We start from the raw sequence: 19,984 nt of genomic DNA on the forward strand, positions 1-19,984 counted from the left end.
ACCCTAACCCTAACCCTAACCCTAACCCTAACCCTAACCCTAACCCTAACCCTAACCCTAACCCTAACCCTAACCCTAACCCTAACCCTAACCCTAACCCTAACCCTAACCCTAACCCTAACCCTAACCCTAACCCTAACCCTAACCCTAACCCTAACCCTAACCCTAACCCTAACCCTAACCCTAACCCTAACCCTAACCCTAACCCTAACCCTAACCCTAACCCTAACCCTAACCCTAACCCTAACCCTAACCCTAACCCTAACCCTAACCCTAACCCTAACCCTAACCCTAACCCTAACCCTAACCCTAACCCTAACCCTAACCCTAACCCTAACCCTAACCCTAACCCTAACCCTAACCCTAACCCTAACCCTAACCCTAACCTAACCCTAACCCTAACCCTAACCCTAACCCTAACCCTAACCCTAACCCTAACCCTAACCCTAACCCTAACCCTAACCCTAACCCTAACCCTAACCCTAACCCTAACCCTAACCCTAACCCTAACCCTAACCCTAACCCTAACCCTAACCCTAACCTAACCCTAACCCTAACCCTAACCCTAACCCTAACCCTAACCCTAACCCTAACCCTAACCCTAACCCTAACCCTAACCCTAACCCTAACCCTAACCCTAACCCTAACCCTAACCCTAACCCTAACCCTAACCCTAACCCTAACCCTAACCCTAACCCTAACCCTAACCCTAACCCTAACCCTAACCCTAACCCTAACCCTAACCCTAACCCTAACCCTAACCCTAACCCTAACCCTAACCCTAACCCTAACCCTAACCCTAACCCTAACCCTAACCCTAACCCTAACCCTAACCCTAACCCTAACCCTAACCCTAACCCTAACCCTAACCCTAACCCTAACCCTAACCCTAACCCTAACCCTAACCCTAACCCTAACCCTAACCCTAACCCTAACCCTAACCCTAACCCTAACCCTAACCCTAACCCTAACCCTAACCCTAACCCTAACCCTAACCCTAACCCTAACCCTAACCCTAACCCTAACCCTAACCCTAACCCTAACCCTAACCCTAACCCTAACCCTAACCCTAACCCTAACCCTAACCCTAACCCTAACCCTAACCCTAACCCTAACCCTAACCCTAACCCTAACCCTAACCCTAACCCTAACCCTAACCCTAACCCTAACCCTAACCCTAACCCTAACCCTAACCCTAACCCTAACCCTAACCCTAACCCTAACCCTAACCCTAACCCTAACCCTAACCCTAACCCTAACCCTAACCCTAACCCTAACCCTAACCCTAACCCTACCCTAACCCTAACCCTAACCCTAACCCTAACCCTAACCCTAACCCTAACCCTAACCCTAACCCTAACCCTAACCCTAACCCTAACCCTAACCCTAACCCTAACCCTAACCCTAACCCTAACCCTAACCCTAACCCTAACCCTAACCCTAACCCTAACCCTAACCCTAACCCTAACCCTAACCCTAACCCTAACCCTAACCCTAACCCTAACCCTAACCCTAACCCTAACCCTAACCCTAACCCTAACCCTAACCCTAACCCTAACCCTAACCCTAACCCTAACCCTAACCCTAACCCTAACCCTAACCCTAACCCTAACCCTAACCCTAACCCTAACCCTAACCCTAACCCTAACCCTAACCCTAACCCTAACCCTAACCCTAACCCTAACCCTAACCCTAACCCTAACCCTAACCCTAAACCCTAACCCTAACCCTAACCCTAACCCTAACCCTAACCCTAACCCTAACCCTAACCCTAACCCTAACCCTAACCCTAACCCTAACCCTAACCTAACCCTAACCCTAACCCTAACCCTAACCCTAACCCTAACCCTAACCCTAACCCTAACCCTAACCCTAACCCTAACCCTAACCCTAACCCTAACCCTAACCCTAACCCTAACCCTAACCCTAACCCTAACCCTAACCCTAACCCTAACCCTAACCCTAACCCTAACCCTAACCCTAACCCTAACCCTAACCCTAACCCTAACCCTAACCCTAACCCTAACCCTAACCCTAACCCTAACCCTAACCCTAACCCTAACCCTAACCCTAACCCTAACCCTAACCCTAACCCTAACCCTAACCCTAACCCTAACCCTAACCCTAACCCTAACCCTAACCCTAACCCTAACCCTAACCCTAACCCTAACCCTAACCCTAACCCTAACCCTAACCCTAACCCTAACCCTAACCCTAACCCTAACCCTAACCCTAACCCTAACCCTAACCCTAACCCTAACCCTAACCCTAACCCTAACCCTAACCCTAACCCTAACCCTAACCCTAACCCTAACCCTAACCCTAACCCTAACCCTAACCCTAACCCTAACCCCTAACCCTAACCCTAACCCTAACCCTAACCCTAACCTAACCCTAACCCTAACCCTAACCCTAACCCTAACCCTAACCCTAACCCTAACCCTAACCCTAACCCTAACCCTAACCCTAACCCTAACCCTAACCCTAACCCTAACCCTAACCCTAACCCTAACCCTAACCCTAACCCTAACCCTAACCCTAACCCTAACCCTAACCCTAACCCTAACCCTAACCCTAACCCTAACCCTAACCCTAACCCTAACCCTAACCCTAACCCTAACCCTAACCCTAACCCTAACCCTAACCCTAACCCTAACCCTAACCCTAACCCTAACCCTAACCCTAACCCTAACCCTAACCCTAACCCTAACCCTAACCCTAACCCTAACCCTAACCCTAACCCTAACCCTAACCCTAACCCTAACCCTAACCCTAACCCTAACCCTAACCCTAACCCTAACCCTAACCCTAACCCTAACCCTAACCCTAACCCTAACCCTAACCCTAACCCTAACCCTAACCCTAACCCTAACCCTAACCCTAACCCTAACCCTAACCCTAACCCTAACCCTAACCCTAACCCTAACCCTAACCCTAACCCTAACCCTAACCCTAACCCTAACCCTAACCCTAACCCTAACCCTAACCCTAACCCTAACCCTAACCCTAACCCTAACCCTAACCCTAACCCTAACCCTAACCCTAACCCTAACCCTAACCCTAACCCTAACCCTAACCCTAACCCTAACCCTAACCCTAACCCTAACCCTAACCCTAACCCTAACCCTAACCCTAACCCTAACCCTAACCCTAACCCTAACCCTAACCCTAACCCTAACCCTAACCCTAACCCTAACCCTAACCCTAACCCTAACCCTAACCCTAACCCTAACCCTAACCCTAACCCTAACCCTAACCCTAACCCTAACCCTAACCCTAACCCTAACCCTAACCCTAACCCTAACCCTAACCCTAACCCTAACCCTAACCCTAACCCTAACCCTAACCCTAACCCTAACCCTAACCCTAACCCTAACCCTAACCCTAACCCTAACCCTAACCCTAACCCTAACCCTAACCCTAACCCTAACCCTAACCCTAACCCTAACCCTAACCCTAACCCTAACCCTAACCCTAACCCTAACCCTAACCCTAACCCTAACCCTAACCCTAACCCTAACCCTAACCCTAACCCTAACCCTAACCCTAACCCTAACCCTAACCCTAACCCTAACCCTAACCCTAACCCTAACCCTAACCCTAACCCTAACCCTAACCCTAACCCTAACCCTAACCCTAACCCTAACCCTAACCCTAACCCTAACCCTAACCCTAACCCTAACCCTAACCCTAACCCTAACCCTAACCCTAACCCTAACCCTAACCCTAACCCTAACCCTAACCCTAACCCTAACCCTAACCCTAACCCTAACCCTAACCCTAACCCTAACCCTAACCCTAACCCTAACCCTAACCCTAACCCTAACCCTAACCCTAACCCTAACCCTAACCCTAACCCTAACCCTAACCCTAACCCTAACCCTAACCCTAACCCTAACCCTAACCCTAACCCTAACCCTAACCCTAACCCTAACCCTAACCCTAACCCTAACCCTAACCCTAACCCTAACCCTAACCCTAACCCTAACCCTAACCCTAACCCTAACCCTAACCCTAACCCTAACCCTAACCCTAACCCTAACCCTAACCCTAACCCTAACCCTAACCCTAACCCTAACCCTAACCCTAACCCTAACCCTAACCCTAACCCTAACCCTAACCCTAACCCTAAGCCCAAACCCTAAAGCCCAAACCCTAAAGCCCAAACCCTAAAGCCCAAACCCTAAAGCCCAAACCCTAAAGCCCAAACCCTAAAGCCCAAACCCTAAAGCCCAAACCCTAAAGCCCAAACCCTAAAGCCCAAACCCTAAAGCCCAAACCCTAAAGCCCAAACCCTAAAGCCCAAACCCTAAAGCCCAAACCCTAAAGCCCAAACCCTAAAGCCCAAACCCTAAAGCCCAAACCCTAAAGCCCAAACCCTAAAGCCCAAACCCTAAAGCCCAAACCCTAAAGCCCAAACCCTAAAGCCCAAACCCTAAAGCCCAAACCCTAAAGCCCAAACCCTAAAGCCCAAACCCTAAAGCCCAAACCCTAAAGCCCAAACCCTAAAGCCCAAACCCTAAAGCCCAAACCCTAAAGCCCAAACCCTAAAGCCCAAACCCTAAAGCCCAAACCCTAAAGCCCAAACCCTAAAGCCCAAACCCTAAAGCCCAAACCCTAAAGCCCAAACCCTAAAGCCCAAACCCTAAAGCCCAAACCCTAAAGCCCAAACCCTAAAGCCCAAACCCTAAAGCCCAAACCCTAAAGCCCAAACCCTAAAGCCCAAACCCTAAAGCCCAAACCCTAAAGCCCAAACCCTAAAGCCCAAACCCTAAAGCCCAAACCCTAAAGCCCAAACCCTAAAGCCCAAACCCTAAAGCCCAAACCCTAAAGCCCAAACCCTAAAGCCCAAACCCTAAAGCCCAAACCCTAAAGCCCAAACCCTAAAGCCCAAACCCTAAAGCCCAAACCCTAAAGCCGGTGGTTTGTAGACCCAGCAAAACCATTTACAGACCCAGGCTCAGGTCTTTCCAGGCTGCAGAGAATGACACCACAACAGGATTTCACATCAAGTTTATTTGGCAACAAAATTGCTTCCTTTTACAGCAACAGCTTACACATTTTGGACTGTGACCAATACTGGACAAGTCCTATTACATGAACAATAATAATGTTCCTTTTTCAGAGTTCTACATGACATGGTGAACATACACTTCAAGCAATACCTTCTCATATCAAAACCTCTCCTCTACAATATCTTGGCCTGCATCTCTAGCCTTTGTGATCCACGTGTCGCCTGGCAAACGGCTGGCATGGTTCCTCCTTAGCACCGTCTCGTCAAAAAAGTTAAGTCAAAGACTGTCCGGGACAGTCCCAACCCTGATGCAGTGCAGCGAAACAGCCAGAAGGCTGACAGTTTAAAAAAAAAGTCAGCCTTGCGGCTGTTTGACTGCACTGCATCAGGGTTTATCATCACTGCAGTGATGATGTACTTTATGACTTGGATGACAAAATGAGTCATCTCACCAAAACCCAAACTACACGTTACACTCTTACAAATACAGCACTTACAATACATCAAATGATATAGCATGACAATACATCAAATGCACGACAATACATCAAATGATATAGCACGACAATACATCAAATGCACGACAACACATCAAATGATATAGCACTCCAAAACAAAAACACATACAGCACATTACAGTGCCCTCTTGTTACTTTGATGGCTAGAACACACAAAATTACTACAAATTTCATTAATTTTGACTTTTTGGTAAATGAACTTGACGTATCTACCGATTGCGATTGTGAAAATATTAACAATGACAACTCAGAACTTTGGTACTAGCCATCAAGACAAGAGGACACTGCAAATCACAAAGCGAGAAATACACAAACTCCACATCTTCCAAACAAAGGCACGCCAAATTCTTCTCCGGCCACGTAGAAATGTTCAGATCACACCAAAGAGGAAGACTTCCTAGAGAAAGACAAAACAATTCTCACGGTTAATGCCTGTACAACAAACTCGAGCCACTTCCGCTTCCAAAAACACACATATACAGTGTAGTGCAAGTGAATTTCCCCAGTGACATGCACCCGGTGAAATACATTTCCCAAGCAAAATACACAGCACGCGCAACCCCTGATCGGAACCGTACTTAACTTGTTAATCCGAAAGCAAATCCTATGCAAACTCTACATCTTCCAAACTGGCAAAGATGCACCAAACTCTTCTCCGATAAGAGAGAAACCTTCAGATGGTACCAGTGGAGAACACTTCCTATGGAAATGAAAAACAATTCTCACGGTTAAGGCCTATACAACAAAACACAAACCACCTCAGCTTGCAAAAGGCCTCTATATAATCTAGCACAGGTAAACTTCCCCAGTGACATGCACCCAGTGAAATACAACAAAACAAAACCCCTGATCGAGGACCGTACTTAACTTGAGAATCTGAGAGCAAGTCTTCCAAACCGGCAAAGACGAGCCAACCTCTTCTTCGTTCGCAGAGAAATCTTCAGAGCGCACCGACACGGAACGCTTCCTATGGAAATGAAAAACAATTCTCACAGTTAAGGCGCGCACGACAAACGCAAACTACCTCAGCTTCCAAAGCGTGCATATACATTTCAACGTACCACAGGTGAATTTCCCCAAGTGACATGCACCCGGTGAACCGCATTGCTCAAGCAAAACGCAGAGCGCGCGCGACAAAATCCAACCCCCGATCGAGAACCGTACTTAACTTGAGAATCTGAAAGCAAGTCTTCCAAACCGGCAAAGACGAGCCAACCTCTTCTTCGTTCGCAGAGAAATCTTCAGAGAGCGCCGACACGGAACGCTTCCTATGGAAATGAAAAACAATTCTCACGGTTAAGGCGCGCACGACAAACGCAAACTACCTCAGCTTCCAAAGCGTGCATATACATTTCAACATAGGACAGGTGAATTTCCCCAAGTGACATGCACCCGGTGAACCGCATTTCCCAAGTGAAACGCAGAGCACACGCAACAAAATCCAACCGCCGATTGAGAACTGTACTTAACTTGAAATCGAATCTTCAAAAATGGCAAAGTCACATGGAACTCTTCTCCATTCACATAGAAATCTTCAGATCACAACGATGGAGAACACTTCCTATTGAAATGAAAAAACAATTCTCACAGTTAAGGCACATATAACAAACACAAACCTTCGCTTCCAAAACACATGTGCTATGTTATGTATGTGAATTTCCCCAGTGACATGCACCCAGTGAAATACATTTCCCAAGCGAAACACAGAACACGCACAACAAAACAAAACCCTGATCGGGACCGTACTTAACTTGCAAATCTGAAAGCGAATCCTATGCAAACTCTTCATCTTCCAAACCGACAAACACACGCCAAACTCGTCTCCGGTCATGGCGAAATCTTCACATCACACCAACGGGGAACACTTCCTATGGAAATGAAAACCAATTCTCACAGTTAAGGCACGTACGACAAATGCAAACCTTCGCTTCCAAAAAACACGTGTGAATTTCCCCAGTGACGTGCGCCCGGTGAACCACATTTCCCAAGTGAAACACAGACGGCGCACGACAAACACACACCCCGATCGATGGCTGTACTTAACTTGCAAATGTGAAATCGAATCCACTTCGTGACAGAAAAAAATTATTCCACTCACCAACTACATCGCCGGTTCTCCAAATTAGATATCTTCTGGATGCAGAACCTACAACGATGACAAAAATTGAACGTGACAAACGGCCTGTGCGCTAAAGACTATTGTAAGCCATTTATGGAAATGGCATCTATTTCGACATGACTCTGTCCCATTCCCCCACAAACCCTTAAATAACTACATCGAGAATCGCACGTCACGAGACCCCTCGCCAAGCTAGTATCGTGACGCTCACCCCCCCACCACGCACGTTCCACACGGCCCTCATCGCCATTATTCCTATGCTTCTGATAATACCGACGCATCTCCACGCCTACATTGCACGTCTGCGATCCGTTCGAAGAAAATGACAAAACTCGACACGTTTGATCGTACGTGACGACAACCGCGCTAACGACCCGACGATGGCATGCCGCCTTAGAAGGGACGACAGGCGTGGAAAAACAGCATCTGAGTTAATGTAATTAGCCAAGGACCCTTTCGCAATTAGCCCGCCTCACCTAACGCAGCAAAGGCCACGTTCCCTTGGTCAAGGCTGAGCTCAAAGCTCTAACTTAGACTTACCTCACAGATGCCGCCGGTTATGCCGCTTCCGCTTGCGTCTCCGTTGCTGCACACCGCGTGGACCGAACGGGATGGACTTGCCGTGCCTCGTTCCCTCGACTCTGTGCTCGAATCCTCCTATGGCACGTCGACAACAAATGCCGCATTAGCGCTAAAAGCGACGATGCTAAGTTATCGCTCTCCGTTTGCTAAAATAACCGATCCGATGCCCGAAAGACTCCTGACGCGTACGTATCTATGACAGAGACGCAACTCACTTCCTGAACGTAGCCCTCCGCATTTCCCACCCCGCTGGGGCCTCTCGCTAACTAGGACGCTCGCATCTGCTTCAGAAAACCACAACTGCGTATAGAACGAAAGACATAGTAGTGACCGCTCGTGCAAACCCAGTGCATCTCTAGTGACATTGTTGCATAAATTGCTAGTTTTGTCCCCTGCAGGCTACTTCAATTTGCCTCACGAAGAGAGTCACGCTTTCAGGCCGGGTCCAACTCTATTTTATGGTTAGCAAACAAGTTCGGCCGAGGAGCTCGGCGCTCAAAGCAAGGTCAACCTTGACCATCGCCTGAGCTGAAACTTTTATAGATTTCACATTCCTTCCGGTCAGCGTGTCGCAACGTGATCGGTCGCTGCAAATTTACTCAGTTTCCTGGCGGAAAGTTTAGCAGCTTCTAAGACATGCACAATCACCTAAATGATACATGCTGTTTCAAGCTTAAGCAATGGAGGGGAAGAAGCACACTTAGTTTTTACTACAACGTGCGCATCGCTCTCTCGGGAGAAATACTCACTTCCTCCATATAACGACCCCCCCGCCCCCCATCCCTCTTGACAATAGGCACGTGTGACAGGACTTCCGTTCCTAAACAATGAACCTCAGCCTCACAAATCCTTCGGACCGTCCGACTCTCGGAAAGACGCTTAACTTTGATGTCCCCTCCTGCTCTCAAGGTCTTCTTTTCCTTTGTCTACAGGCCATCGCTCTTGTACGTCGTCGTCCCTCGGTCGGTGACGTCTTCCCGGACGAATGAACAAATGGTCACGATCCTCCGTGGAACGTGACGACCGGCATCCGCATCCGGTACCGTTCTTGCCCATGAGCAAACTTCAACCGCCTACTGCTTCATTAACAAAAGACATTTCTTTTACAAAGTACACTCCCCGTGCCCCGCTGCCGCACCCCCTCCGCCTCAATCGCTTTTGAGGACACAGAAAATGGCTACGCTTCTACATACTCCTGCTCGTCCTCCCTCTCTTGCTGCCACAGTAGCCCATCGTTAACTAAGATGCTCTCGTGCTCTGCAGAAAACCGACACCCAGAAGAGGATGAAAGAAAAAAGTAGCGGTGACCGATTATACAAGCCCAGTGCAGTGTAACAGACAGGCAACTGAGAGTGGAGCATCTCTAGCTACAGATGGGTCACTGGCCCAGAAACACCCTTTCCTCCAGAGGAAATGCATGGTCCCTTCCTACAATGACCTTCCACCCACATGCCTTTCCTACTCCCATTAGCGACAGTCACCGTTTAGAGAGCTTCTGTACAAAAACGAGAAGACGCAACCGCAGGAATGCTTTTCGTCATCAAACCTTTTGGCAGATACTTAACTAGGACGATTTGACAGGCGTTTCCCCTCTCGATGTCTCGTTCCCCTCGGTCGTCGAGGTCTCACAGACCTACGGCGCTACGAGAAAAATGCATAAAAATATTCACACGTCTTGAAAATGACAACACCGATCCGTACAAAATTGGACGATACTTGCAAATGCAAATAAAACCCGACTGCAAACCTGATTGCTAACTTCAGCTATATTTTTCCCCCTTTTCTTTCACATTCAGTCATCTAAAGCCCCACGAGTACAATGAATCAGAGAGAACTTGCATTACACATTACAGTAGTCTCAGAGCAGCCCCTGCCTAACCCAGCCAGAAAACTGCTATGCTTCTGCAGCAGACACTCTAGAAATCCTATCGATGCTAATGATGTGTGTTTTGCAGAATGGCTATCGGAAACAATTCCCTGTATCATCTTCCCACATGCATTAAATACACTACAAATAACATAAAATGCAATTAAATCACAATACAAAAATGAGAACAGAAGAATGGTACTTTAACCAAAAATACAGCCCAGCGTTACCCAATATCTACCCAATATCAACACTCACCATGATCGTAGGAGTACCTAGCTACACCTCCTCAAAGCAACCCAAAGCTGAATGACTCCCTGGGCCTAGATGCCCAGCTTAAATGCTACCATAAGCTCCGCCCCTCAATATCCCAGCATGCCTTGTAGGCCAAAGGAAGGTATAAATGCAGACTCATAGGCCACAGACTCCCTTTACTTCATTTCTACATTAGCAGCGACAAGAGCAGCTCATGCTGAAGCATTTATCATCTGTTCTCCTAACAAATACTACTCTCCACAGACTCAAACTCTGTGACCAGGTGAGGCTACAGTCACCCCCCTTTCTGGGGGCAAGGTTTTCCTTTTAGGAACCTGAAATAGGGTTTCTCAGGGCGTACATAGCTACTGGGTGCTGAAATTGTACTGAAGAGGGTGTTTGAACTGGAGTATATGCAGAGTGTAGGAAACATTACTTGGCTGGTGCCAGAGAGGATACACGCTGCCTCATTCTCAAGCTGAAGGGGGGGGGTCATTCCCTGTTATAGTGCCGGCCACCTGATACAAACAAGAAACCCACCATGCCCCCCAGAGCCAATATGATGGGCAAATGGCAACCTGTGAGAACTTGTACTCTGATGATGTGAGGTTCAGCACTGGCCAACGCGTCCTTTCAGGCTCCCTCCCCCCATCTCCTCTAGACCCCACTGCCTCCCCCAATACTTAATTTTCATACACAAAGGTCTCAGACCTCAATCCTGACACAAATTAGAACATGGGTGGCCAAGTATGGAGCAGCAGCTGCTAGGACAGTGCTCAGTTCTAAAGGCAACCCAGCCCTACACACACCCACACCCACCCACCCCAGCACCACTGGTAAAGGACAAAGGTAGCAATTACCTAGAAGCCATTCCATTTCAAATGTCCCATGGGCCCGAGACAGTGGATGTAACCACAAAACCCCTCACCCCTTCCCACACCACAAAACCCTGCCCCAACCCACACACCTCAAAAATCTCACCCAGAGCCAGACCCCTTACTCTTGCCCAAACCCGAGGCCCAGTCTGAGGAAACTGAGTGAACATGGAGAACAACTAGCAACAGACACAGGACAAATTGAGTGAGCGTGAATTGGCCTGTTATTTTGAAATAACTATTCCCCAGAGCTGTGTCTAGACTGGCCAGTTTTTCTGGAAAAATCAGCCGCTTTTCCAGAAAAACTTGCCAGCTGTCTATACTGGCCGCTTGAATTTCCACAAAAGCACTGACTTCCTACTGTAAGAAATCAGTGCTTCTTGCAGAAATACTATTCTGCTCCCTTTTGAGCAAAAGCGCCAGTGAAGACAGCTCAGATTTGTTTTCCGCAAAAGAGCACCGAACACAAAAATGGCAATTGGGGCTTCTTTGCAGAAAAGCGCATCTAGATTGGGACAGATGCTTTTCCACAAAAGCACTTTTTGCATAAAAGCATTCTTGCCAATCTAGATGTTCTGTTCTGAAAGTGCCTTTAACGGAAAATTTTTCCATTAAAAGCATTTCTGTTCAATCATGCCAGTCTAGACGTAGCCTAAAGGTCCATCTAGACTGGCAAGATTTTGCACAAAAGTGGCTGCTTTTGCACAAAATCTTGGCAGCTGTCTAAACTGGCTGCGAGAATTTGCACAAGAACACTGACGATTGTCCATGTTCTTGCGCAAGAACAGTGATGTTCCCGCTTGGGAAAAAGCCCTCTTGTGCCAATGTACACAGTCTAGACACAGCCTTAGAGAATTGTGCCCGCAATACCGCAAATGGCCACCGAGTGTCACTGTGGAGGCGGTGCAGAATTATACGTGCATTACCTGCAATGACCACCGAGTGTCACTGTGGAGGCGCTACGGAATTACACGTGCATTACCGGCAATGACCACCGAGTGGCACTGTGGAGGCGCTACGGAATTACATGTGCATTACCGGCAATGACCACCGAGTGGCACTGTGGAGGCGCTACAGAATTATACGTGCATTACCTGCAATGACCACCGAGTGGCACTGTGGAGGCGCTACAGAATTACACGTGCATTACCGGCAATGACCACCGAGTGTCACTGTTGCTCTGCTAAGGGCAGGTATTTCGGAATGGGGCATTTCTACCCTAATAATATTTCCTGTTTTAAATTGACATGGATTCAGTGTATATGCTCAGATGATCTTATTTCCCAATAAAAAAGATTGTTATTTCAATGTAAGGCTTGTGCTGTATAACAGAGTAAGTACTCCCCACAGTCACTCAAAATGGAGTCCCAGGAAGCACTGGGGAGTAACTAACAGCACGTCTATAAGACATCACTTTAGAAAAGTGGTAACGTGAGCATCCAGAGGGGAAGCCCGTTATTTTGAACGTATTTCAGAATAACAGGCTTCTTATTTTTTGTGACAGGACAGTTTATTGTTCCAGAATAATGCCATTGTTGAAATTGCTATTTCTAAATAGCAATATAGTGTATGCTCCACTGTCGCTATTTACAAATAGCTCCTTCCTAGGGCCATTAAAGTAATTATGCTCTAGTGTTTCCTGGGGCTCTAAATCAAGGTAGCACATCCTGCCTCAGCGTAATTACAAGGCTTCTCTGTAATGGGGAAATGCTATTTCAAAATAGCATATTCTAAAACATCTATTTCAGAATATAACTTGCCAAAATAAGTGTGTAGTGTAGACATACTTTGAGTCAAAGTAGCATGTCCTTACTAAGGGCGCCTACCTCTCACAAATTTTGATGCTTCCCTGTTGTGGGAACACACTATTTTGAAAAATATTTTCAAATACTTTATTTGAAAATACCCAAAATACCTTAATTCCCCAGTGTGAACATAGCAGTGCAGTGTAGCTGTAATGTTTGGCTATTTCCATATACCCAAGAATCCCAAAATATCAATCCCTCATCTTCACAGCAAACTTGGGTTTTTTTATTCATTATTCCAAAGTCCCTGTAAATATCATTCTATGAGGCGAAAGGGACGTTTTCTTAGAGCACCTTATTTTGAAATTTGGCATCACGTAGACGGCGCCAAATGATGAAATAAGCCATTTTGAAATAGCATTGAGATTGAGCTATACAAATTGTGTATTTTAATTGTGTATCTTATTTCAAGTACTCTGCAGAACTCTCCTTCACCCTCAAAGGTTCTCCCTCCACCCACTTTCCTCTCCCAGATTCTTTCCCCAGCCCCTCTCCAGTTACTTTGTTTTTTGGAAACAATAAACTGGGTGTGTTTTTTATTTGGGGTCAATGTCAGTTTTATTGTCTCTGCAGGGGAGCAGGGGGAGGATTGAGAGGAAAGGCAAAGAGGGGCAAGGCACAGGCCCCTAGTGGGGAGGTCCTGGGGAGCGTGTCACTGGGGTCCTTGTGAGAAACTTTCCCTCAGGGCCTCCCGGATGTACACCCCCACCTGATGAGCCTCCTGGATGGCAGCTGTGCGCAGCTGTTCAAAGGGCCTGCTGACCTGGCCTGCCTTTGCTCCCCCCCCCCCCCCCACCCTCTGCCCAGGAGGAACACCTCCCCCTTCGGATCACAAATATTGTGGAGTGCAGAACACTGGCCACAACTTAGGGGAATGTTCCATTCCCCAACATCCAGCCGGGTGACAAGACATCTCAACCTATGGGGGGAGGAATAGCTCACTGGTTTGAGCATTGATCTGCTAAACCCAGGATTGTGAATTCAATCCTTGAGGACGCCATTTAGGGATTTGGGGCAAATCTGTCAGGGATGGTACTTGGTCCTGCCACGAGGGCAGGGGACTGGATTCAGTGACCTATCAAGGTCCATTCCAGGTCTATGAGATTAATATAAATAAATATATGGAGCTATAAATAGGTATAGCTCCATATATTTACCTCACCTTGAGACACCCAAAGGCACCCTCCACTACAGGGTGGGCCCGGCCAAGCCGGGAATTGAAGCATTCCTTGCTAGGGTCAAGGTGTCCGGTGTAAAGCTTCGTGAGCCAGGGCAACAGAGTGTAGGTCACATCCCCCACAATGCACAGTTGCATGTACACATCCCCCACCCTGATGATGAGGTCAGGGAATAAACTGCCTGCATCCAGCTTCTGGAAGACTCTGGAGTCGCAGAAGATGTAAGCATCACGTGTCTTCCTCAACCAGCCTAAGAAAATGTCAGTAAACTGCCCATGGTGGTTGAGAGGGCCTGTGGGACCATGGAGAAGTAACCTCGTGGTTTATATACATAGATGCCTGGTAGTCGGCGCTTGGGCAGGGATGTGGGTGCAGTCAATAATATCACTACCACACGGTTCCGTGTTGCTGAGGTGGATGGTGTCGATGGCCCGCATGTGACATACTGCAGGTGCTGTCTACTTTGTAACCCAGTGTTCCCTCCTGGCTGTGTTGTTATGTGTGATTCCCAATGAGTCACTCCTCATGTGTATTGGCCCCAGACACCTAAGTCTCAGCCTGAGCAGATAACAAGGCTGTTCCCAGAGGGTGAGACAAAAGAAGAGAGGCGGGGTCGGCCATCAGGCTGGGGGGGTAGGGCCTGGGAGTTGAGTTAGTCTCGGCTGGGCTAGGTGGAGCGAGGATGTTTTAGACCAAGAAAGGGAGTGAAGCCCCTTCCCCTCGAGAGGAATAAAGCTGTCTGTCCTTGCTCCTGTGTTAACATCTCTCTTATGCTATGCTGTGTCGCTGAAAAGAAATAAACTCTTTAACTCTACTGGCTGGCCAAGAGACACATCTGGCTGTGGATGGGGGTGCAGGGTTGGGGGCTCCCCATCACACCGCACCACCTATAGCAGGAGACCAACAAACAGAGAATCACTGGGGTGCCTGAGCCCTGTGCAGGTCCCCCAGCCCACCTCTTCCCTGCCCACACATATCAGGAGCCACCCCCTACATAGCCTATCCCTGGCAGGGCTGTGTGAGGGTGGGACTGAAAAATTGCCTGGGAAAGGGGCTTTTCCATCACCCCCAACCACCCTTTCCCTAGGATTCCCCATTCCAGCACTTCACACACCCCTTCCGGGACCTTAGCTGGAGAGCGCCACGCCTGCATGACGTGGGCCCTGACGGTCGACTTTTCCACACCAAACTGATTCCCAACACTTCGGTAGCTGTCCGGCGTGGTGACCTTCCACACGGCAATGGTGACCCGCTTCTCCAGAGGGGAATGTGGGTCCCGTCGTGTGAGGGCAGGGGAGAGCCAGGAACACAGCTCCAGGAAGGTCTCCTTCCTCGTGCAGAAATTCTGGAGCCGCTGTTGGTCATCCCAGAGCTCCATGTCAAGCCGGTCCCACCAGTCAGAACTAGTCTCCAGTGCAAGAAGCGGCGGTGCACAGTGTGGTGCAGCTGGAAGAGCTGCGCTCCCGGACAATCAGCTGGTGGTTGCGTTCCTGCATGGCCAGGACGGCAGCCTGTAGAAACTGCAGCACGATAGCTAAGGGCCGTCAAGTGCCCAGAGGCAGCTCTAGCTCCACGACTGGCAAGCTGAGGTGTCCACAAAGGCAACCGGAGCAGTCAGAGCTAAGGCTTTGCTGTCCCTCCAGGGAAAGGAGAAGCACCCGAGAAATGGTTGTACAGGGGGGGGGGGGTATCCTTTGCTACCTTCAGAGGGTCCCTTATCCCGCTTCTCTAACACAGGACCTAGGCCCATCCCTGAGGCAGATGGTGTTGTCTGCCCAGCCACTAATGGTGTGGGCAGAGGGGGGTGGGATCAAGCCCACCATTCTGTGCTTCCCAGACAAATCCCTGCCCTATCCCTGAGTTCACTGGAGATCCCACTCTGTCTCCCTGCCTTCAGTGGGTCCCTTCTCCTGCCTTCCTAATGTGGGAGCCAGCTCCATCCCTGGGGGGGTCTATGTTGGCTGTTTGGCCGCTCCCAGGGTGGGTGGGATGGGCCCACGAGCCTGCCCTGCCAGGTGAAAGGGTCTCAGATAGCCTCAAGCAGCAGCTCCCAGAAGTAATTGCTGACCCGAAGCCCTGCCTGAAGTGGTTCTGAGTGGCCTTAAATGCAATTCTGCATCCAATCAGTGTGGAGCTTTAGTTTGAAATCGCTAAGTGCTTTTTGAAATATACCCTTAGGGTATGTTTACACTGCAGGCTTGTCTTCACCGCAAGTTTCGTTCGGAGAAAGCTATTCTGGAAGATATCTTCTGTAAAAGCTGATTTTGGAAATAGCACATCTACATTAGGGGAGCTTATCTCAGACTAATTTTGAGGCGTCCCGGTAGTGTGGACGCTCTATCTCGATTTAGCGCCCCAGGATGCACTGGAAAGGACTAACTTTAGAATGAGGTGCTATTTTGACATAGCAGCAGTGGAGCGTTCACTCGCTCACCCGCTGCTGCAAAAGCTTTTTCAGAAGAGGCGTTTTGCCGACACTGGTAAACCTCATTCCGTGAGGAATAAGCCCTCCATTGTTTCAATTTTCTTTTGAAATAACGCAATTGCTGTGTGGATGCTACTGTTGTTCTGCCAGAATAATGTCCCTTATTCCAGAAAAATGGTACAGTGTAGACACACCCTTAGGGTATGTCTACACTGCAGCACTAATTGGAACTAACTTAATTCAAATTAGTTAATTCGAACTAAGCTAATTCAAATTACTGCATCTAGACCTAAAAACTAATTCGAATTAGCATTTTGCTAATTCGAAATAGAGTATCCACATTGAGTGGACCCTGAACCGAAGTTAAGGCTGGCCAGAACCAGTGCCTGCAGGGCATCAGGTTAGGACTTAGAGTGTGGAGCTGCTAGCCAAGGGTTCTGCTTAAAGGAACCCGACCCCCACCCCGGACAGACAGTTCTCAGGGTTCCCCACTTGCTTGTCTACCTCGATGAGGGACAGCAAAGCAGTCCTGTCTTGGAGGCACATCAAAGCACTTGGCCATCAGCCCGGCTGCACTTGCCGCAGGCTGCCATCCAAGGGGATCAATTGGGAGGCTGTCAGGATCCAGGAGACCCTGCAGGAGAGCTTCCACCCCGAGGAGCCCGCAGAGCCACCCCAGTCCTCCCCATCGGGGGCTCATGCCCCATTCCTCCCTAACCTCCTTCCACTTACCCTTCCCTTGCCCCCTTCCTGATTTAAAAAATAAATGACACGTGTGTTGTTAAATAAAGAGAGTTTATATTTTTGAAAACTGAGGGGTGGGGATTAACCTCTGGGGAGACTGGGAAAAGGTGGTGGGGGAGAGGGGAGGTGGAAACCTGGGAGGAGGGAGCTGGAAGGGGGAAGCCAGGGGAAGAAGGAGGAGGGGAAGTATAAAACTATGGTACACCATATCTTCAATACTGTGTACAGATGTGGTCTCCTCACCTCAAAAAAGACATTTTGGCTTTGGAAAGGGTTCAGAAAAGGGCAACTACAATGATTAGGGGTTTGGAACAGGTCCCATATGAAGAAAGGCTAAAGAGACTGGGACTTTTCAGCTTAGAAAAGAGGAGACTGAGGGGGATATGATAGACGTCTATAAAATCATGAGTGGTATGGAGAGGGTGAATAAAGAAAAGTTCTTCATTAGTTCTCATAATAGAAGGACTAGAGGACACCAAATGAAATGAATGCACAGCAGGCTTAAAACTAATAAGCGAAAGTAGTTCTTCTCACAGCACATAGTCAACCTGTGGAACTCCTTGCCACAGGAGGCTGTGAAGGCTAGAACTATAACAGAGTTTAAGGAGAAGTTAGATAAATTCAGGGAGGTTGGGTCCATGGAGTAGGAACGGTGTCCCTGGCCTCTGTTTGTGGAAGGCTGGAGATGGATGGCACGAGACAAATCGTTTGGTCATTGTCTTAGGTCCATCCCCTCCGGGTACCTGGTGCTGTCCTCTGTCGGCAGACAAGCTACTTAGCTAGATGGACCTTTGGTCTGACCCAGTATGGCCGTTTTTATGTTCTAAGCTCAGGGCCGGGAATCTCACTGGACCAACTTGATTTTCATGAAAACCTGCTCATGGGCTCACATGTGACCTTTGGTGGCCAGGCTGGCAGCTATCCTGCCCTAGATGGCCATATTCCTGTGCCGAGTGTGGAGATCGTGGATGTTGGAGGCCTCCCCCGAACCTTGATGAGGTCCACGATCTCCACACTAGATCAGGCGGGCGCCCGCCTCTTGCAGCCCCAGGCAGGCTCCTGGGAGCCATCAGCCTGGTCCTGGGAAGAGGCAGAGGGCTGGGTGGCAGCCAGTGGCTGGCTCATGCCGTGCCAGGTGCAGGGTCTGCTGGCTGGGTGCTGGCAGGATTGCAACTGGCACAAGCACTGTAGCCAGACCGTGGCCCTTTAAGGGCTCCAGGGCCGGGAGGGGGGCAGAAAAGTTTCCCTGGTTTGGCCCAGAGTGGCCACCAGGGCAACCTGGGAAGGGCTAGCCTCCAACTAGTTCGAATTAAGTAGCTACACAGCCCTTAATTCGAACTAGGTAAACCTCACTCTACGAGGAGTAACGCCTAGTTCAAATTAAGCGTTCCGCTAGTTCGATTTAAATTCAAACTAGCGGTTTGTATGTATAGCCGCTATTAAAGTTAATTCCAACTAATGGCTGTTTGTTCGAATTAACTTTGTAGTGGAGACACACCCTTAGAGATTTGTGCCTGTCTATCAGCAAATGGCCGCCGATGGTGCGTCTAAACTACACGCCGTTTTCAACAGAGGCCTTTTCTAAAGTATTTTTCGAAAAAGCCTCTGTTGAAAAAGCTTCTAGATTAATTTTTTTGCTCCGCATCATGCTATCAGCTTTTTTGAAAAAGAGCGTCCAGACTGCCAGATGCTCTTTCAAAAAAAAAAAGGCACCCAGAAGTGCTTCTGGCAGGGCATGGGGGCAGCCTTTATTTCCAGGTGTTGCTGCATGCCCTTTGCAGAGACATGTGCTTAAAGGGATCCCCCGGACAACCGTTGCTCTGCTTCTGCTTTTGGCTTGCCTACCTCCTGGAGGGAAAGCAAAGCTGCTGCAGTGCTTGCTCTGGTTGCCCTGCTTCCTCGGACACCACAGCAGTTTATTTTCAGGTTCAGGGTTTTTTTCTGCTTTTCACTGTGTTGGGGAGAATTCACAGACATTTGCGTCGGGTGGTCAGGCCAGGCACGCGATGCCCGCATCTTCCGGAACTCATACCTGTACCGCAGCCTGCAGGCTGGGTCATTCTTTCTGGAGTGAAACTATGCAGTCAGGGATGTTCAGATACCTACACGCATTGTGACTGACACGGCAAACCCCCTTATAACCTGGCTCATGAAGCCACTCACTGGACACCTGGATGCGAGCAGGGACCTCTTTAACTCTCGCCTGAATCGGGCTTGCTTGGAGGTAGAGTGCGCCTTTGGCCGTCTGAAGGGCAGGTTTATATGCCTTCTCGCTCAGCTGGACATGGGGGAACACAACATCCCCGATGTGGTTGCTGCATGCTGTGTGCTGCACAACCTAGTGGAGAGAAAAGAGGCGGCCTTCCTCCCAGTGTGGGGGACACGAGCTGCTGTGGAGGGGAGGCACTTTGAGCAGCCCCGGACAGCTGCCATCTGGCAAGCCCTCCAGCTGGGATTGCGCATTCAGGAAGCCCTGAGGGAGTGATTCTCCCAAGGAGCCCAATGAGTTTCCCCAGGGCCTTCCAAATGTGGGATTGCCCCATGCCTCCAGTGCCTTCCCCCCGCCCATCCAAAGCCCCTCCCAGCCCCACATTCACACTGA

This window comes from Pelodiscus sinensis, unplaced genomic scaffold (genome assembly GCF_049634645.1).
Source record: "Pelodiscus sinensis isolate JC-2024 unplaced genomic scaffold, ASM4963464v1 ctg69, whole genome shotgun sequence".
NCBI lineage: Eukaryota > Metazoa > Chordata > Testudines > Trionychidae > Pelodiscus > Pelodiscus sinensis.